The 22,492-nt window shown below is 38.5% G+C and overlaps 1 long non-coding RNA gene across 1 annotated transcript; it reads left to right on the forward strand.

Annotated features, from left to right (window-relative positions):
* Positions 1–246: 246 nt before the first annotated feature.
* On the forward strand, positions 247–12,418 carry LOC122469199. The gene is made up of 2 exons (XR_006293407.1): positions 247–362; positions 11,990–12,418. It is a non-coding gene; the product is annotated as an uncharacterized LOC122469199 (long non-coding RNA).
* Positions 12,419–22,492: the final 10,074 nt, after the last annotated feature.

The raw sequence follows: 22,492 nt of genomic DNA on the forward strand, positions 1-22,492 counted from the left end.
AGGCATAACAGGGGCGCCTGGGTGGCACAGTCGGTTGAGCGTCTGACTTCAGCCAGGTCACGATCTCGCGGTCCGGGAGTTCGAGCCCCCCGTCAGGCTCTGGGCTGACGGCTCAGAGCCTGGAGCCTGCTTCCGATTCTGTGTCTCCCTCTCTCTCTGCCCCTCCCCCGTTCATGCTCTGTCTCTCTCTGTCCCAAAAATAAATAAAACGTTGAAAAAAAAATTACAAAAAAAAAATTTGAAGGCATAACAAAGACATTTTCAGACACAGGCTGAGAGAATCCATCACCATCAGACTTGAAGGAATATGATATAGTGTGGAAATTTGGATCTTCACAAAAGGATAAAGAGTGCCAGAAAAGGTAAATTTGTAGGTATATATAAAATACTTTTTCCTCATTGTATTTGATTTTTTAATGTTTATTAATGTTTTTTTATTTTTTTTAATGTTCATTTTTGAGAGAGAGAGTGAGAGAGGCAAAGCATCAGCAGGGGAGGGGCAGAGAGAGAGGGAGACACAGAACGCAAAGCAGGATCCAGGTTCTGCGCTGTCAGCACAGAGCCCGATGCAGGGCTCAAACTCACAAACCGTGAGATCATGACCTGAGCCGAAGTCAGACACTTAGACGATTGAACCACCCAGGCACCCAATTTAAAAGCCACTTGTTATTTAAATAAAAGACAATTAAAATGTAGAGTTCATAATATATGTAGAAGTAAAAAGTGTTAACAATAATGCATAAAGACAGGAAAGAAGTGGATGCATAGCTTTATAAGTTTCTTACATTCTATGTGAAGGGGTAAAATATTATTTGAAAGTAAATTGGGATAGGTAAATAAACGTTAAAAAAAAAATTTTTTTTTTTTTTTTAACGTTTATTTCTTTTTGAGACAGGGAGAGAGACAGAGCATGAACGGGGGAGGAGCAGAAAGAGGGAGACACAGAATCGGAAGCAGGCTCCAGGCTCTGAGCCATCAGCCCAGAGCCCAACGCGGGGCTCCAACGCACAGACCGCGAGATCGCGAGATCGTGACCTGAGCTGAAGTCAGAGGCTTAACCGACTGAGCCACCCAGGCGCCCCAAACTTTAAAAAAAAGAAATAGAGAGGACACAGATTTATCAATATCAAGAATGAGGCAGGGTTATTAGTATAGATCCTACAGACTTTGATAGGATAATAAGGGGATATTATAAACAACTATCATTTTTAAAATTGGATAATTGAGAGGAAATTCCCTGCAAAACACAACTTACTACAACCAGCCCAATATGAAAGGAAACAGAGTGGTCCTGTATCTATTTAAGAAATTTAATTTGTCATTTAAAATTATTAAAGTAGGGACACCTGGGTGGCTCAGTCAGTTAAGCATCCAACTTCGGCTCAGGTCATGATCTCACAGTTTGTGGGTCTGAGCCTCCTGTCGGGCTCTGTGCTGACAGCTCAGAGCCTGGAGCCTGCATAGGATCCTGTGTCTCCCTCTCTCTCTGCCCGTCTCCGGCTCACGCTGTCTATCTCTCAAAAATAAATAGACATTTAAAAAAAATTTTTAAACAAATTACTTAATATTTGTGTAGAGAAAAGTATTAACTTTACAATGAAGTAATGTCTTGACCACCACTTTCACTTAGTGAGTAAAATTAACATTGACAATATGGGAATAATATTGAATTATGTCCCAATATCTAACATGAATTTAATTATGAGAAACAGCAGACATTCAGATTGAATGACATTTTGTAAAATATCTGGTCTATACTCTCAACATTGAGGAACTAGTCTAGATTAAAAGAGACCAATGAGGGGCGCCTGGGTGGTGCAGTCGGTTAAAGCGTCCGACTTCAGCCAGGTCATGATCTCGCGGTCCTTGAGTTCGAGCCCCGCGTCAGGCTCTGGGCTGATGGCTCGGGAGCCTGGAGCCTGTTTCCGATTCTGTGTCTCCCTCTCTCTCTGCCCCTCCCCCGTTCATGCTCTGTCTCTCTCTGTCCCAAAAATAAATAAAAAACGTTAAAAAAAAAAAAAAGAGAGACCAATGAGTCGTCACAACTAAATACAATATGGCATTCTGGGTTGGACTGTGGACAAGGAAAAAGAAATAGCTATGAAGCACATTAATTTGGACAATATGGACTTGAGATTAGATAATAGTATATCAATATTAAACTTTCTGATTTAGGTCATCGTACTGGCTACATAAGAGAATGTCCTTGTTCTTAGAAAATGTACAAAAAGTGTGTAGGGGTAGGGGCATAGTTGCCCTCTAACCTGGTAACAACTTAATTTTAAATGGTTCAGAAAGAATATACATACATATAGGTGTATGCCTGTGTATGTACAAACAAACAAATTAAATATAGAAAGAGGGGCGCCTGGGTGGCGCAGTCGGTTAAGCGTCCGACTTCAGCCAGGTCACGATCTCGCCGCCCGTGAGTTCGAGCCCCGCGTCAGGCTCTGGGCTGATGGCTCAGAGCCTGGAGCCTGTTTCCGATTCCGTGTCTCCCTCTCTCTCTGCCCCTCCCCCGTTCATGCTCTGTCTCTCTCTGTCCCCAAAATAAATAAATGTTGAAAAAAAAATTTATAAAAAAAAATAATAAGAAAGAAAGAAAGAAAGAAAGAAAGAAAGAGAGAATGATTAAGTGGTGCAAAATTTAAATAATTTGCAAGTCTGCTGGGTATATGGAAGTTCCTTAGACTGTTATAAATTTTGTAAATTTGTAATTATATCAAAGTTAAAAGTGTACAGTTATTCACACCACCAGTATGTGTGTCTATAGTGTATCAGTATGTGCATGCGTGTGTATGTGTATCTGCTAAATTCAGTGGCAGGTTGCTATACTCAATATGATACACTTATCACCATATAAGAATATGGTGATGCATATTCTTAAGGATCACAAACCCTCTATATTGACAGTCCCACCATTCTCTATTCCTCGAATATTGTTGTTTTGGAAATGCTGGGAAGTTAGGGGAAAAAAAGCCCCCTTTATTTTCACTCTTAATCCAAGCTAGTATGCCTCATATTCAGGATCTATTTAGGATTAACGCTGCCTGACAATATGAATATTTACAATTGTGACTTCAAACCTGTTCACGAAGCGATTTTATCTCTGCTGAACTGCTTCTAGGGAAGGATTACTTGAAGGAATTAGAATAATCCCCAAAAATACCATGTGTGTCTAGCATGAAAAATCTGTTCATAAAAATCTACAAGATTGAATAAACCCAAACAAATAGGAAGCTTTAGTAAAGTTTTTTTTTTAATCATTATCAATAGTACACAGTGCACTTTGTTTAAAGTTTATTCATTTATTTTGAGAGAGGGAGAGAGAGAGAGAGAGAGAGAGAGAGAGAGAGAGAGAGAGAGAATCCTAGGCAGGCTCTGTGCCATCGGTGCAGAGCCCAATGTGGAGCTCCATCCCGGGAATCACAAGATCATGACTTGAGTAGAGATCAAGAGTTAGACACTTAACTGAGCCACCCAGGCACCTCTACATGCACTCTATTTATAAAGAGTCAAGTAATTCAACAAGTTTTGTTAAGAAAAATAGCAATACCCTGGCCTCCTCCGGCCCATTACCCACTTTTCAGAGGCAACTACTCTCATCTCGTACAGCTAAATATTTTGATGTTTACTGCCCTGTCTCTAAATAGCATGCTTAATTGTTATTTCTTGGTTTTTCAGTTTTATAAACTATTTATTGGTTTCTAACTATGGGAGATGGGGACCCAACTCTTTGTTTTCCCTTCACCCACCAGACAGGCATTCATCGTTCCCTTCCCTTCCTTCCATCCTCCCACGGTGATTTTGTCACCTTGAAGACAATACAAATTTGTCCTACAGCCACTTCCTGCAGCGGCTTTGGTCTCGGTTTCTCTTAGTGGCTCCTTTTCCCTCCATGGCCCAGCCTGCTAGCTTGTGTCCCTGTATGTGTCTACACACACCAACAGGTGGAGTTTTTCTACTCCCTGTTTTTGTTTTTGTTTTTTCTTCTGTTTTGAAGGCAGAACAGCTTGTCCGGCTGCCAGTTTTATGCAGAGAACTCATTTACAGCTCTACCCTGTGCATAGTCTCCGTCTGCGGTGACCGTCTCAGGCCCTGTTTCCTCAAGGGCTTTTAGACCCTAGCCTCTTCCGCTTCTATTCAGCTCTGATCCCTGAAAGCCATTGGCTTCAACTCATAATCACAATTCTAATTTGAAACTTCTCTTCATTTATCGGCATATGAGAATTTCTGGGTGGTATTTGTAGAGAGAAGAGCCAGGAAGATTGTCTTTTGCTGATAAATAGTAAGTTTGAAAAATTTTAAAACACAACCTATCTCATTTCATTGCACTTCTGGTATGTACTTATTATACTCTTTAAGGTTTAACTTCAAATAGCTAATGGCCTACTAATTTGCAAGATTTATCTAAGTCTGCATAGACGTTGTTGTTGTTAAAGTTATTATTTGCTTACTGGTTTCACAGAACCCTAAAACTTCCAGGTTGCAAGCGTCAGTATTCTGGTGAAACATGGCTTAGTGGAAAGGCTAGAGCTGTAGTATCCTGAGTCACCTGCCAGCTTTACTGGCACTGTCACCTGACGTTGGATAATTTACTTTGTCTCTCAAGTTATCACTTTCTCTGTTAGCAAAGTAGATGCAATAATGCTCATCTAATAAAGCTGCTGAGAGGATCAAAAGTGGTCATAGCAGCTTATGGTACTTGAGTGTGTACTGAATGCACCATTGCGTGCTCCTGCTGCATTATCTCTTAATGTACGTGAAATTTTTAGTCCCGTGCCTGACACCCAGCAGGTGTTCGATGACTGTAGCTATTAGTCTCATGTAAGTTACCTCATCCTAGCCAGGCTTTGATCCATATCTGTCACCTTTCACCCTACTTCACCCATACCATTAGTCAGCAAGCCTCTGCCTGCACACAGAGCAGGTCAGAACTCCAGCTTTGGAGTCAGACTCCATGGATTCACGTCTTCTGCTTTCTAGCTGTCTGGCCTGGGGCAAATAAATTGAGTTCCTTATCTGTGAAACAAGGATAATAGTAGTTTCTTCTAGAGTAATTTTGAATATAAAATAAATTAATTCATGTAAGTATCTGGTACATTATAAACCCTCAGTAAGTTATTGCCATTATTTTTGTTATTACTAGAAATTTAGCTCCTTGAATAACTTATTTTATTTCCAGAGTGTTCTAACGTTAAAAACTCAGTTTGAACTGAAATCTGCCTCTCTGCCATGACTATCAATTGGTCCTATTTTTGCCATCTGGAGTAGCACAGAGAAAATCTGATTCTCCTTTCCCAAGATGGGACAATAAGCATTTCTGCCCCCCCGCCCCAGAATAAATACCTAACTCTCTCCAAATATTTTTCATAGACATGGATTTGAATCCTATCACCATTATAATGACCACCTAAGAGCATGACTCAGTTTGAGAATCCTACAGTGGGAACACCACCTTCCAGTCATTGTCTGAAGAGTTTGGGGTACTACCACACTTTCTTCTTATGAATACTGCCTGTTTGGTTAAGCTATTATAAATTTAGGCTTTCCATTATATATAGTCAAACTCATTCATAATTGGCACAATGTTCATATGTGTTAAATTTTAGCTCTCTTATTTTGCCTCATTATTTTAGCCTTCTGAATCTGTTTGGATCTCTAGACTGTCAGTCAGTATATTAGCATTCAGTCTAATTGTGTGTCGTTTTCTTTCTTTCTTTTTTTTTTTAAATTTTTATTTATTTATTTTTGAGAGAGACAGAGAGAGAGCATGAGCAGGGGAGGGGCAGAGAGAGAGGGGGCCAGAGAATCCCAAGCAGGCCCTGCGCTGTCAGCACAGAGCCAGATGCAGGACTCATGAGTTGTGAGATCATGACCTGAGCTGAAACCAAGAGTTGGACCCTTAGCCAACTGAGCCACTCAGGAGCTCCTAATTGCATGTAATTTTCAAGTTTGATGCATGGACTGTCCAAATCATTCACTCAAAATGAGAATACCTTGAGGGCACGTGGCTGGCTCAGTCCGCAGAGCACACAACTCTTGATTTCAGGGTCATGAGTTCAAGCCCCACATTGGGCATGGAGCCTACTTAAAAAACAAACAAAAAAAACCAGAGAGAGAAGATCTTGCATATTTATCATCAAGATATATCAGTTCAGTTAACACTCTTAGATAGTGTTACTATCAATTGCTTACTATTTCCTGCCTGTATAAATTTTATTCAAAATTACCCCTCAAGTGGGGGTTTTGAGGAGCTTCAAATAGTCTCATCTGAAATAAACCTATTAAAACAAAAGTAAATGTATGCCTTATTAATTGAAAATTAAGCACATTATTAATTCACATTATTAATATTTTTTTAGAGCGGCTATTCTGGTGACCAGAAAGTTAATGAACATTGAAAAGAGAAAAACATTTATAATCTATTCTAGAAGGTAGGCTAAAGGTTAGTAACAATACACTGATGGCCACAAATTTCATTTGAACTCTTAGTTTAAAACTCTTTTCCATTTTTCATTCAAACTGTGAAAAGGGAAAGCGTACTCACCCTGGCTTTTTTTTTTCTTTATACATAATATGAAGGAATTAATCAACCAATAAATAAGATTAAGGCAGGAAGAAGGAATGAGACAGAGATACTGTGGATCTAATTATATGCAATTCAGTGGATGACTTCTGAATAATTGAGCATTGCCTTGCATAACTTTACCCAGAGCGAGTTCCCAGCAGTTGGAGTTCATTACTTTGGAGCTTTACAAGCCAAAGATAGAATGTGTACAGGCTTAAGGGTCTGACTCCTGACCCCATGTAAGAATACACAGAAACCACATTGAGAAATCAAGAAAAACTCAAGGGGAGGATCACCGAGAGAGCTCTGATTTGTCCAGTGGTGCCTCCCTGAAATTGATCGTCTACATTTCTGTTAGAGCACTCTGAAATGCAAATGTGACCATGTCTCTTTATACTTTAAAATAATTGTGCCCCACCAGCCCCCTTTCCCACTGATTAAGCATGGTATACAAGGCCTTTCATGATCTGGCTATATTTACTGGAAATGGTCAGTATAAACCTGAAGTAAATTATGATAAAGATACATGTCATAAATCTTAGAGGAACCATGACAACTCAAAAAATAGCTTAGAAATGAACAAAGGAATTAAAATGGTATGCCAAGGAATATTTGTTTAATGCAAATAAGCCAATAAAGTTGGAACATAGGAACAAAAATGACATGAGACCTGAAGAAAACAAATAGAAAACTGGCAGGCATGAATCTAACCACAAAACTAATTATATTAAATGTAAATGGATTAAGCAGTCCAATTAAAAGGCAGAGATATAAGTAAATAGGCTCCAACTACATGCTGTCTATAAGAGACACACTTTCATAAGCAAAGATAAATACAAACAGGTTGAAAGTAAAATGATGCAAAAAGTAACCATAAGAGAGATGGAGTGGCTAAAATATCAGACAAAATAGGTTTTAAGACCAAACAAATTGTTCCCATAGGAGAAAAGGGACATTATAATGATAACACAAACAGTCCATTAGGAAGGTAAACAGTTAAAAACATATATACATTGGGGCCCCTGGGTGGCTCAGTCAGTTAAGTATCTGATTCTTGATTTTGGCTCAGGTCATGATCTCTTGGTTGTGAGGTCAGACTCTGCTCTAAACATGAAACCTGCTTAAGCTTCCCTCTCCTTCTCTCCCTCTGCCCCTTCCCTGCTTGTATGCGTGCATGCATGCAATCTCTCTCTCTCAAAAACAAAACAAAAACCATATATATATATATATATATATATATATATATATATATATATAAAATGGACCCTTTAATATATGAAGCAAAAACAGAAAATTGAAAGGAGAAATAGAATTCAACAATAATAACTGGAAACTTTAATATCCTACTCTCAAAAACCAAAATAATAACTAGACAGAAAATCAGCAAAATTATAGTCTTTAACACTGTTAACCCACAGTCACTGCTGTCAGGATGGAGCCCGCTTTGAATCCTCTGTCCCTCTCACTCTCTCACCCTCCCTTAGTTGCACTCTCTTTCTCTCTCTCTCAAAAATAAAAATAAACATTAAAAAAAAAAAAGGCAAGGATATCTGTTCTCACCACTTCTATTCAAGATGTAACCAGAGATTCTAGCCACCACAATCAGGCAACAAAAAAATAAATATCAGTCAGATTGGAAGTGAAGAAATAAACTGTCTTTATTTGTAAATGATGTAACAACCTTCTATATAGAAAACTTTAACAAATCCAAAAAAAATATTAGAACTAATAATGGATCTATTTGAGGTTATAGGATATAAGATCAGATACCAAAATCAAGCGTATTTCTACCTATTAACAATGAACGATCTGAAAATGAATGATGCCTTTTACTATGATTTCAAAAAGAATAAAAATACTTAGGAAAAACTAAGAAAAGAAATGCAAGTGATATACACTGAAAACTACAAACTGGCAGAAATTAAATAAGATCTAAATAAATGGAGAAGCATTCCATATCGACTCTTGCAAGTCATTAAAAAGATACCAAACAACTCAATTAAAAAATGAATGGTGGGCGTCTGGGTGGCTCAGTTGGTTAAGCATCTGACTTGATTTCGGCTCAGGTCATGATTTCCCGGTTCATGAATTCAAGCCCCACATTGGGCTCTCTGCTCTCTGTGCAGATCCCATTTCTGATCCTCTGTCTCCCTCTCTCTCTGCCCCTCCCCTGTTCCCACGTGCTCTGTCTCTCTCTCAAAAATAAATAAACATTTTTAAAAAATGAATAGGGGGCACGTGGGTGGCTCAGTCGGTTAAGCGTCTGACCTGATTTGGGCTCAGGTCATGATCTCACAGTTCGTAGGTTCAAGCGTCTGGTCATGCTCTGCACTTAACAGCATAGAGCCTGCTTGGGATTCTTTCTCCTTTCCTCTCTGCCCCGCCTCCCCTTGCACTTGTTCCCTCTCTAAATAAATAAATAAATAAATAAGGGGTGATGGGTGGTTCAATTGGTTGAGCATCCAACTTTGGCTCAGGTCATGATCTCATGGCTCCTGAGCTCGAGCCCCGCATCAGGCTCTGTGCTGTCAGTGCAGAGCCTGCTTCAGATCTTCTGCCCCCTGTCTCTCTGCCCCTCCCCCACTCATACTCTCTGAAAAATAAACATAAGTAAATAAACATTTTTAAAAAACATATAGAAGAACAGATATTTCATTAAAGGAGATCTATAAATGGCTAATAACTCATGAAAAGGTGTTTAACATCATGAATCATTAGGGAAGTGCAAATGGAAACCACAATAAAATATTACTACACGTTAACTAGAAGGTCTATGAAAAAGACAGCCCATACCAAGTGTTAGTGAGGATGTGGAAAAAAGGGAATCTATACGTTGCTGGTGGAATGTAAAATGGTGCAGCCACTTCAGAAGACAATTTGTCCATTACTTAAAAAGTTAAACAGATTTACCATATGATTCAACAATCCCACTACGAGATATCACCCAGGAGAACAGAAGGCATCTGTCCACACAAAGACTGGCATGTGAATGTTCAGAGCAGTATTATTCAGAATAGCCAAAAAGTGGAAACAACCCAAACATTGATCAGGTGGTGAATGGGTAAATACAATTCCATACAATGGAATACTATTCAGCATTTAAAAGGAACTAGCTAGGGGCGCCTGGGTGGCTCAGTCGGTTGAGCGGCCTACTTCAGCTCAGGTCATGATCTCACGGTCCATGAGTTCGAGCCCTGCATCAGGCTCTGTGCTGAAGCTCAGAGCCTGGAGCCTGTTTCAGATTCTGTGTCTCCCTCTCTTTATGCCCCTCCCCCGTTCATGCTCTGTCTCTCTCTGTCTCAAAAATAAATAAATGTTAAAAAAAAAATTTAAAAGGAACTAGCTATTAATATATACTAGAGCATGGACCAACCTCCAAACCTCATGCTATGGTGGAAGAAACCAAACGCAGAGACTATACATTGTATGATTCCATTTATATGAAATGTTTAGAAAAGGCAAGTTTACAAAGACCAAAAGTAGATCCATGGTTGGTTAGGGCTGAGAATGGCAGTGGGGATTAACTATAAATGGACCCAAGGGAAGTTTTTAGGATGATAGAAATGTCTAAAACTGAATTGTGGTGATTGTTGCACAGTTCGGTATAGTTACTAAAAATCACTGAGTTGTACTGTTAAAATGGGTGAATTTTATGTTCTGTAAATTATACATCAATAAAGTGTTTAAAAATAAAGAAATGCTGGGGCGCCTGGGTGGCTCATTCAGCTAAGCGTCCGACTTCAGCTCAGGTCACAATCTCGCAGTTCGTGGGTGCGAGCCCCGCGTCAGGCTCTGTGCTGACAGCTCAGAGCCTGGAGCCTGTTTCAGATTCTGTGTCTCCCTCTCTCTCTGACCCACCCCATTCATGCTCTATCTCTCTCTGTCTCAAAAATAAATAAACGTTAAAAACATTTTTTTTTAAATAAATGCAGTAGTTTGTCACTTTTTAACATATTAATAGAAACAATTCCAACAATAAGGAGGATACTGAGATTTTGTTCCATGCCAGTCACTGTTGTAAGCACTGTACTCAATGCTCACAGCAACCTATTATTTCATAGATAGAAATAGATATTGTAATGCCATTTGCAAATGAGGACACTGATGCCCAGAGAAGTTAAGTAACTTGCTCAAGGTTGTGCAGCAAATAAATAGGTGAGCCAGGGTTCAAATCTAAGCAATTGGTTCTAGTAACCATGCTGTCACCTTTCTGCTAATATAAATCAAATTTTATGGTATTTTTAAGGGTCTAATGAGGCAGCATCATTGCAAACTTCTCCTCCTGAAGTTGAAAAATATACAATATACCAAGTTTGATGGTACAAAGCAAGGGAGGAAGTGTGTTATTTTTCCATTTTAGGAAAATAGTAAAAGTGCTAGCTTCCATTTTCTTTTTCTTCCTGTTTTATGGCGGGATGCAATGTATATCCTGAAAAGATAATGGGCTTTAGAATTGAAATAACTGAGATTTGCTCTCTGACTCTGCTACTTAAGTCATGTAACTTTATAGAGCCTCATTTTTCTTGTCTATAAAATAGACTTAATAATGCCTACGTACCCGCATTGTGTGTGTATTTAACATGATGTGATTAAATGTATATAAAATCTTAGCATGATGCCTTGCTTCGGTAGACACTGAACAAGCGGGAGCTCTCTTTAGTCATTAGACTCAAGTGTCCTTTTATACATTAGAGTTGATCATGTCTTCTTAGCTGGACTATACCTGAAAGAGAATGAAGAACAATTCAGAACTCATAGATGGCTTTTTTTAGTTGGTTACTTAATTATATTTGATTTTGCTTAGCATATTAAAATAAAGTATGAAAGCCCTCCTCTTCCATATGCAGACAGCTTACTTAGAAATTTTACTTTAATATCTGCTCCCATGCTGGACTCTAACCAGACTCCAGCCCTGGCATCTAAGAGATATTATTTCACTATTATCTCCTAAGTACCTTTAAGAGTACTTAAAGATCAGAGCCTCCCCGAAAGTGTGGTTATTGTCAGAACACCTCATCAGAGTCCTGATGGAAAGGAGAAAGGTGGCTAGGGACAAATCTTGTTTCCATGACAGTATGAATTCTGTGGGGCCCAAGGCCCTGGTCACACAAATCACTGAGGGCTATTTTAGTATAAGTGTGAGAAACTTCCTCTATCAGTGGCCGCTGACCTGTATTTATACATATTAAGAAAACATGTATTAAGGGACAAATTTTTAAAAGCATAATTTTTCTTAATGACAGATATAATAAATGTTTATTTATCTACTTGGTAAATTACTGAAGCATTTTGTCCACTGGATGTCGCCACTGCATTTGAAAAATAAACTCCATCCTGTGCTTTTATAAACTGAAATGTAATATGAAAGTTAAATGTTTTAGTCTTGAAACGACATGTTCCTATCTTTTTCCCTGACAGAAGAGGAAGAAACCACCAGATGACCCAGACTGATCTTATCTCGAGATAATTTCCTTCGAAGAGAAATCAGGAAGGAATTTGTTATGCAGAATTTAGGATTTGGCCAGATCTGGAAGCATCTAAAGCCTGCTGAGGAATGACAGTTTTCAAATGCCCGGTATACAAAATAACTTTAAAATTTTCTGTTAGCTTGTTCCTTTTGGGGGAAGAGTTTCTTTTGATGTTGTCCTTTGACTCTTCACGACCTGTGACCTGTTTCCAACCCAGGACCCGGTTCTTCTGAGGATGGAAGGGAGTTGGAACTCCTCTCAAATATTCTTCCCCTTTCTCACATCCCAACCCCTTCTGTGATCCAAGCCCTCAAAACATAAAGGATGGTCATCTTTCAATTTTAAAATTATAACACTAAACGTTTCTTTATTCAAGGAATTGAAGGATAAGTCAGAATTTTTCTTTGTTTTCCTGTGTTTATTAATGAAATGGATCCTACCAGCATATTGTTTTAGAGCCCTTGAATATTTCCCTATCCCTGAAGTCAAATTGAAATAGAACAGATGGAAACACAGTAGGATATGTCACACATGCTACACAGGGAAGAATCAAAAGGCTATCAATGCTTTCCAAAACAAGCAAGAGAAAGAGGGGGGGGGGAGTTCTGAGTGGGGAGGGGGACAGAATTGTGATCATTCTTGGTATGTGCTAAGTACCACGTGGCTCATTAAACTGTTTTGAGAAGAAAGTTAAGCCCTGAAAAAGGAACCACTCTCTCTATAAATGAAATTTTAATAATCTTTTAGTTTAAGAACTCCTTTACTTCCTATTCTAAGATTTCAGTGTAAATGAAGACAAATGGGAAGACAACTTTTTTTTTAAGTTTTTATTTAAATTCCAGTTAGTTAACCTACAGTGTAATATTAGTTTCAGGTGTACAATATAGTGATTCAACAATTCTATACATCACCCAGTGCTTATCATGACAAGTGCACTCTTTAATCCCCATCACCGATTTAACCCATCTCCCATACTGCTCCTCCCTCCCTCCTTCCCCATAACCATCAGTTTGTTCTCCACAATTAAGTGTCGGTTTCTTGCTTTGTCTCTCTCTTATTTTTTCCTTTTGCTTCTTTGTTTTGTTTCTTAAATTCCACATGAGTGAAATCATACAGTATTTGTCTTTCTCTGACTGACTTATTTCACATAGCATTATACTGTCTAGCTCCATTCATGTCATTGCAAATGGCAAGAGATTTCACTCTTTTTTATGGCTGAATAATAGTCCATTATATATATGTGTGTGTGTATATATATATATGTATGTATATATATACCACTTCTTGTTTATCCACTCATCAACCAATGGACACTTGGCTGCTTCCATATCTTGGCTGTTGTAAACAAACACTGCTGTAAACATCAGGGTGCATGTTTTCCTTTCAATTAGTGGCCTTGTATTCTTTGGGTAAATACCCAGTAGTGAAATTGTTGGGTCATAAGGTAGTTCTCTTTTTAACTTTTTGAGGAGCCTCCATACTGTTTCCCAGAGTGGCTCCACCAGTTTGCGTTCCCACCAACAGTGCAGGAGAGTCCCCTTTCTCCACATCCTCACCAACACCTGTTGCTTCTTGTGTTGTTAATTTTAGCCATTCTGACAGGTATGGGGAAAGCAATTTTAGGACTTCAATCAAGATTATTTTCCAGTTGCAGAAGATTGAGGAGTTAGAGTTTAGAAAGACATTCTCTGTGACTGGTTTTTCATTTGCAAATTTCTTCCTGCCCTGAGAATGATTCAAAATAATGAATTAAGATAACATTTTTTGAAATAGGTTTTTGTCTTAAAAAGTTCTATAGTTTTTACATCATTTTAATAAAATTACATAATTTAAAGTTAATATTCTTATATGAATAACCAACTGAGCCACCCAGGCACCCCACTTTATTCTTTTTGATGCAGTTGTAAATTGGGTTGTTTTCTTAATTCCTCTGATAAATCTCTTTGGCTTTTTTTTTTTTTTTTTTTTTTGAGAGAGAGAGCACAAGTTGGGAAGGGGCAGAGAGAGGGAGAAACAGAATCCCAAGCAAGTTTCATGCCATCAGTGCTGACCCCAATGGGGGGCTCAAACTCATAAACAGAGAGATCATGACCTGAGCCTGAGCTTAACCAACTGTGCCTCCCAGGTGCCCTACCCCCTCCTGCCCTCTTTGGCTTTTTAATCTGGCTTCTACAATTAAAACTTGGCACATACCCAAAATACAATTAAATGAAAAGTCAACAATAAAATATAGCATGCCCCCAATCACCCTGTATAAATATGGACATCTTAAGATGCACTTGTTTGGAAGCATTTCCAGAATGGTGGAATAAGAATGTATGAAAATCTGCTCATCCACAACAGCAAGGGAACCCTGGAAATTAACCAAAGGTTTACAATGTTCTAGAATCATTTATTAAAACAAAACAAAACAACAATAACAACAAAAAAAACCCAGTTGAATATCAGTAAGAGCAGCAAGTTTTGTGGCTTTTAACTTGCCTTCTTCCCATCTCCTTTTCTCCATTTGCTGCATAGACTTAAAAATCAGCAGACTTGGGGAGTCTGAGTGGCTTAGTTGGTTGAGCATCTGACTCTTTTTTTTTTTTAATTTTTTTTTTTTAACGTTTATTTATTTTTGAGACAGAGAAAGACAGAGCATGAAGGGGGGAGGGTCAGAGAGAGGGAGACACAGAATCTGAAACAGGCTCCAGGCTCTGAGCTGTCAGCACAGAGCCTGACGCGGGGCTCGAACTCACGGGCCGCGAGATCATGACCAGAGCTGAAGTTGGCCACTCAACCGACTGAGCCACCCAGGCGCCCCGAGCATCTGACTCTTGATTTAGGGTCAGGTCATGATCCAAGATGTGGGATCGAGCCCCACATTGGGCTCTTTGCTGACAGCATGAAGCCTGCTTAAGGTTCTCTCTCTCTCTCTCTCTCTCTCTCAGTCTCTCTATCTCTCTCTCTGCCCCTCTCCCCTGCTCACACTTACTCTGTTTCTAAAATTAAAAAACAAAAACAAAAAAACCCAAAAGGCACACAATTATGATAGTTGTAAAAACCAGAAGCCTAGGAGTCACTGGTGGGAAAGGGCAGAATGGATCTGACACTGCCCACTTGTTCCATCCCTAGAGAATTGTCACTGTTTGACATATTTTAAGCTCCTTGTAAAGCTCCATTCCCAAGGGTAAACTTTATTTGACCTGACTCAGAGCTCACTTTGTTTGAAGAGCCTTATTCTTAGGACATTTGTCAAAAAGAAGCAGTGGCAATTGTTTAACATTGCAGATGCATGAGGCAGTGATACCAATTGGAGCTAATAAGAACCTAACCAAAAAAAAAAAAAAAAAAGGAAAAAATCTGGAATGAGATGTCCATGTGGTTCTTTGCAAAGCTCCGAAATATTCCTGGGAACCCAGAAAGACATGTGCATGTGCAGTGCTCTTCTTATGCTCAGCAAAGACCTAAGAAGACCCTAATTCCTCGCCTCAGACTGACCTTGGGGCTCTGCTCAAGCAGGAAGTAAAGGCTAAAGCACAATTGTAAACTGCTTACTGGAGTATTAAATACATGCTCCAGGGGCACCTGGGTGGCTCAGTGGGTTAAGGGACTGACTTCAGCTCAGGTCATGACCTCATGGTCCATGAGTTCGAGCTCCATATCGGACTCTGTGCTGACAGCTCGGGGCCTGGAGACTGCTTCAGATTCTGTGTCTCTCTCTCTCTCTCTCTCTGCCCTCCCCCACTCATGATCTGTCTCTCTCTCTCAAAAATGAGTAAACATTAAAAAAAAATTTTTTTTAAACATGCTCCAACACATACACAGAGCAGTGCTTAGACTGAAATTTATCATTGTAAACACCTGTATTAAAAAAGAGAAAAAATGTTAAATCAATAAACTGACTTTCCACTATAGGAAACTGAAACAGGAAAGCAAATGAAACTTAAAACAAACAGAAGAAAGGGAAAAAAAAAATTAGAGTGGAAAAAAATAAAAAAGAGAATTAAAAAATTAATAAAACCAATTAAACCAAAGCTGGTTTCTTAAAAAGAAAATGAACAAAATTGACAAAATTTTAGGTAGCTTGACTAAGCAAAAAAGAAGTCTCAAATTACTAAGATCAGGAATGAAAGAGGGGACATCAGTACTGACCATACAGATAAAAGGATTATAAGAGAAGCTCTGAGGAATAGTGTATAAACAAACTAGATAACTTACATGAAATACACAAATTTCTAGAAGGACAAAACTAATAAAAGTGGAAAAAGAAAATGTAAATAGGTTTATTTATACCTGAGACCTAGCTGGCTCAACTCTTGATCTCGAGGCTGTGGGTTTGAGCCCATGTTGGGAGTAGAGGTTACTTAAAAATACCATCAGAGAGATCCTATTAGTAATAAAAAAAAACTTCCCATAGGGGCCTCTGGGTGGCCCAGTCGGTTAAGTATTTGACTCTTGGTTTTGGCTCAGTTCATCATATCACAGCTCGTTGGGCTCTGTGCTAATGGCAGCCTTTTTGGGATTCTCTCTCTCTCTCTCTGCCCCTCTCTCCCTCTCCCCCACTTGCACTCTCTCTCTCAAAAATGAACAAACATAAAAAAAAAAAAAAAAAAAAAAAAACTTCCCACAAATAAAAGTCCAGGCCTGGATGTCTTCAATCCTGAATTCTACCAAACCATTAAAGAAAAATTAATATCTATCTTTCACAAAGTCTTCCAAAAAATATAAGAGGAGGGAACACTTCCTAACTCATATTATGAAGCTAATATTGCTCTAACATCAAGATCAGACAAAGATACCACAAGGAAAGAAAACTATAGGCCAACATTTTTTATTAATATAGATGCAAAAATTCTCAAGAAAATACTCACCAGTCAAACTCAGCAATATGGTAAAAGACTATATGCTATAACCAAATGAGATTTTTCCCAGGAAGGCATGTTTTGTCTAGCGTACAAAAATCACCAATGTAATGAAACATTAACACAATAAAGGATAAAAAGGGGCGCCCGGGTGGCTTAGTCGGTTAAGTGTCCGACTTCAGCTCAGGTCTTGATCTCACACTCCGTGAGTTCTAGCCCCTCGTCAGGCTCTGTGCTGACGGCTCAGAGCCTGGAGCCTGTTTCAGATTAAGTGCCTCCCTCTCTCTCTGACCCTCCTCCGTTCATGCTTTGTCTCTCTCTGTCTCAAAAATAAATAAAAAAACAGGGGCGCCTGGGTGGCGCAGTCGGTTAAGCGTCCAACTTCAGCCAGGTCACGATCTCGTGGTCCGGGAGTTCGAGCCCCGCCTCAGGCTCTGGGCTGATGGCTCGGAGCCTAGAGTCTGTTTCCAATTCTGTGTCTCCCTCTCTCTCTGCCCCTCCCCCGTTCATGCTCTGTCTCTCTCTGTCCCAAAAATAAATAAACGTTGAAAAAAAAAGTGTTTAAAAAAAATAAATAAAAACATTAAACTTAAAAAAAAGATAAAAATGTGATCATCTCAATAGATACAAAAGATAATTTGATAAAATCCAGCATACCATATGACTTCACTCATATGTAGAATTTAAGATACAAAACAGATGAACATAAGGGAAGGGAAGGAAAAATAATATAAAAACAAGGAGGAGGATAAAACATTAGAGACTCCTAAATACAGAGAACAAACTGAGGGTCACTGGATGGGTTGTGTGTGAGGGGGAATGGGCTAAATGGATAAGGGGCATTAAGGAAGACACTTGTTGGGATGAGCACTGGGTGTTATACATAGATGATGAATCACTGGAATCTACTCCTTAAATCATTATTGCACTATATGCTAACTAACTTGGATGTAAATTAAAAAAAATAATAAATAAAAAAAATTTTTAATTTCATTTTTAAGTATTCTCTACATCCAACATGCGGCTCAAAGTTATAACCCTGAGATCAAGAGTTCCATGCTGTACTGACTGAGCCAGCCAACCAACCCCCAAAATCCAACATTCCCGATAAAAGCTCTCAGAAGATTAAGGAAAGAAGGAAACTTTCTCAACCTGATATATGACATTGATGAAGAAAACTATAGCTAACAATGCACTTACTGGTAAAAAACTAAATACTTTCCCTCTAATTTCAGGCACAAAACATGGATATCTATTCTCATTACATCTATCCAACATTGCCCTCAAGTTTCTATCCAGTGCAATAAGACCATAAATAAATAAATAAATAAATAAAGTCATCAAGATTGGATAGGAAGAAATTAAAATTTCTTTAATGTAGATGACATGACTTTTATGCAGAAGATCCTATTGTATCTACAAAAGAATACTAGAACTAATAAATGTGTTTAGCAAGGTTGTAGGATACAAGATCAATACACAAAAATCAATTGCATTTGTATATACTGCCAGTAAAAACTCAGAAATTGCTGTTTAAAAATGCCATTCACAACGGTATCAAAAAGCATAACATACTTAGGAATAAATTTTTGTTTATTTATTTAAAAAATTTTTTTCATGTTTATCTTTGAGAGAGAGTGTGTGTGGGAGGGGACAGAGAGAGAGAGAGAGAGACAGAATCCAAAGCAGGCTCCAGGCTCTGAGCTGTCAGCACAGAGCCCAGACTCACAAACCACAAGATCATGACCTGAGCCACAGTCTGATGCTTAACCAACTGAGCCACCCAGATGCCCTAGGAATAAAATTTTAAAAAGAAGTGTAAGAATTATACAATGAAACTACAACACATCATTGAAAGAAAGAAGACCTAAGCAAATGGAAACACAAGCCATACTAATGGATGGAATATTTAATATTGTGCAGCTGGGAATATGCCTTTAATTGAGCTACAGATTAGATGCAATCCCTATAAAAATCTCAGCTGCCATTTTTTGCAGGATTAAGCAAGCTGATCCAAAAACTCATATGGAAACTCATATGGAGATTTCGAATAGCCAAACGATCTTTTGTTTTAAAAATTTTTAATGTTTATTTATTTATTTTTGAAAGAGAGAGAGAGAGAGAGAGAGAGAGACAAAGCAGGGGAGAGGTAGAGAGGGAGGGAGACACAGAATCCAAAGCAGAGCTGTCAGCACAGAGCCCGATGTGAGGCTTGAACCCACGAACTGTGAGATCATGACCTGAGTGGAGGTTGGACGCTCAACTGACTGAACCACCCAGGCGCCCCAATAGCCAAACAATCTTGAAAAAGAATGACAGATTTGGAGGAGTCACACTCCCCAATTTCAAAAGCTACAGTAATCAAAATAGTTTGTTGGTGGCATAAGGATAGACATATAGATCAATGGAATAGCATTGAGAATCCAGAAATAAATCCTCACACTTATGGTCTTTGACAAGGGTGCTAAGAAAATTGAATAGGAAAATCATAGTTTTTTAACGAGTGGTGCTGGGAATAACTGGATATCCACAAGTAAAAGGATGAAGTTGAACTCCTACCATCCACAAAAATGAAGTTGAATCTCACATCATTTATAAAAATTAACCAAAAAAGGAACATCAACTTAAATGTAAGAGCTAAAACTATAAAGAAACTCTTAGAAGAAAACCTAGGTGAATACCTTTGTGACCTTGAGTGAAGCAATGTTTTCTTAAATATGATGCCCAAAGCATAAAGCATAAAAGAAAAAATAAATCATTGAACTTCATCGAAATCAAAAACTTATGAGCTTCAAAGAATTCCATCAAGAAAGTGAAGACAACCCACTGAATGAGGGAAAATATTTGCAAGTTATATATCTAATAAACATCTAGGACCCAGAACATATAAAGAATTCTTAACAACAACAAAAGACAACTCAATTGAGAGAAGTGCAAAATATTTGAATAGTCATGACTTAAAAAAAAAAAAAACAAGCACATGGAAAATGCTTTACATTATCAGTCATTAGAGAAATGCAAATCAAACCACAATGAGATACCCCTTCACACTAGGATGACTGTAATCAAAATAATAAGATAATAATCAAAATAACAGATAGTAAGTATTGGCTAGTTATATGTACAAGTTAAAACACTCATCAGTTGCTGGTGAGGATATTAAATGGCACAGCCACTTTGAAAAAAAGTTTGCCAGTCCTTCAAATGGTAAATACAGAGCTATCATACGATTCACTCCTAGAGAAGTGGACACATATATTCAAATGGTAAATACAGAGCTATCATACGATTCACTCCTAGAGAAGTGGACACATATATTCACACAAAAACTTACACACAAAATATCACAGCAGCCTTATTTGTAATAACCAAAAGATGGGAAAAAGCACATGCCCATCAATTAATGAATGTGGTATATCTGTATGGAATATCATTTGGCAGAATGAAGTGCTGATACATGCTACAAAACAGATGAGCCTTAGAAAAACACTAAGAGGGGCGCCTAGGTGGCTCAGTTGGTTGGGCAACTGACTTCAGCTCAGGTCATGATCTCACAGTTCGTGGGTTTGAGCCCCGCGTTGGGCTCTGTGCTGACAGCTCAGAGCCTGGAGCCTACTTCAGATTCTGTGTCTCCCCCTCTCTCTGCCCCTTCCCTGCTCACACTGTGTGTCTGTCTCTCAATAATAAATAAATGTTGAAAATTTAAAAAAAAAACACACTATTGAAAAAAAAAAGAAAAACACTAAGAGAGGGGCGCCTGGGTGGTTCAGGCAGTTGAGCATCCTACTTCGGCTCAGGTCATGATATCACCATTTGTGTGAGCTTGAGCCCCATGTCGGGCTCTGTGCTGACAGCTTCGAGCCTGGAGCCTGCTTTGGATTCTGTGTCTCCCTCTCTCTCTGTCCCTCCTCTGCTTGTGCTCTCTCTGTCTCAGAAATAATAAATGAATAAACTTTAAAAATAAATAAATACGGGGCAGCTGGGTGGCTCAGGAAGGGCAGAGAGAGAGGGAGACACAGAATCCCAAGCAGGTTCCAGGCTCGGAGCTGTCAGCACAGAGCCCAATGGGGTGCTTGAACTCATAGACCACGAGATGGTGACCTGAACTGAAGTCGGATGCTTAATCGACTGAGCCACCCAGGTCCCCCTCATTATTTTATAAAAATTAATTAGAAAATAGATGTTTTTGAAAATTGTTATATTTATGAAACCACATCTTTATGGGGCTGTGCTCATTTTTTTAATTTTATTATCTATTATTAATTTATTATTATATGTGATTATCATTATTTTGATTTGTAATGGCCTGTTATTGGCAAAGAGATTTATGAATAAATGTTCAAAATAAACATAATAGATTAAAAGGAAAACAAAGCTAATAAATTATGGTTTTTAAATTAATGAGGTATACATGGCTCTGAGCTCTTGAGATAAATTTTCATGGCTGTCAGCCAAGAGAAAAAAGAGCAGGAATAGAAGGGAGAGAGGAAAGAATCCAGGAAGGAAGAGAAACAGAGATGGAGAGACAGAACACATAAAAATTAGTGGACAGGGGTGTCTGGGTGGCTCAGTCAGTTAAGTGTCCAACTCTTGATTTCAGCTCAGTTTGTGAGTTCTAGCCCCGTGTCGGGCTATACACTGACAGTGTGGAGCCTACTTGGGATTCTCTCTCCCTTTCTCTCTGCCCCTCCCCTGCTGTCTTTCTCTCTCAAAATAAATAAATAAACATTTGAGAGGAATTAGTGGATAAACAAAAAAAGACAAGCGGATAAAGATTCAGAGGAAAGGAGACAAGCACACATGCGCCAAGGAAGAGGAGGAAGCCCTTTAGTTACAAAGGACTCGACGTAAGAGAAAAATACAATGGAACTAGACATACAAAGAAGAACAAGGAAAAAAAAGCAAGAAAGAGAAAAAAGGAAAAGACCAAAGAAAGATGATCAGTAGCTTTTAAAGTCTAAGTGTAAAAATTTATTATGTTTCACTGTATCAGCCAGTGACATTTAAAACATATAACTGCTCATTATCAAAACTATTTGAAATTGTAATTAAAATGCTAGCCAAAATTCTAACTTGGTGATTTCCTCGAATCCTTCTGAAGTTCTCTTCTGAATGTGACCATCATAATAATTCACCAAGGAAAAATTATTGTAGGTGCAGCTGAGGAGTCCAGAAACACAATTATCACGGTGGCAGGGGTAAGATTCGGAGGATTTTCCATTTCTTTTGTGTTTAATTATTGTCATAGAAGAGAAATGACCAGAAGAAAGCTATAATTGTCAATAAGCTAGAGCTTAGCAACTTAAAATATACCAAAGCAAGAAAGTTTTATTGTTAAATAACAATGAATATGTTGTGTCTCTTTGAACTTCTACTTGAGCAAAGGTGAAGGGGCTACTCTTATTCCTTACAAAGGGAATAAAGCCCACTGCTGTTGGAATTCAAGGTGTTTAAAATAAATACGATTCTATATGGCACCCCAGAGATAATGTCTTAATGGTAACTCCCTCCCCCCGCCAAAATTGAGGCGGAAGAAAAAAAAATACAAAAAATAAGCTCATGTAGATTTTAAAAATGAAAAGCATCAACAGTTATGAAGTTCTAAGATA

This window comes from Prionailurus bengalensis, chromosome B3, assembly GCF_016509475.1.
Source record: "Prionailurus bengalensis isolate Pbe53 chromosome B3, Fcat_Pben_1.1_paternal_pri, whole genome shotgun sequence".
Lineage (NCBI taxonomy): Eukaryota > Metazoa > Chordata > Mammalia > Carnivora > Felidae > Prionailurus > Prionailurus bengalensis.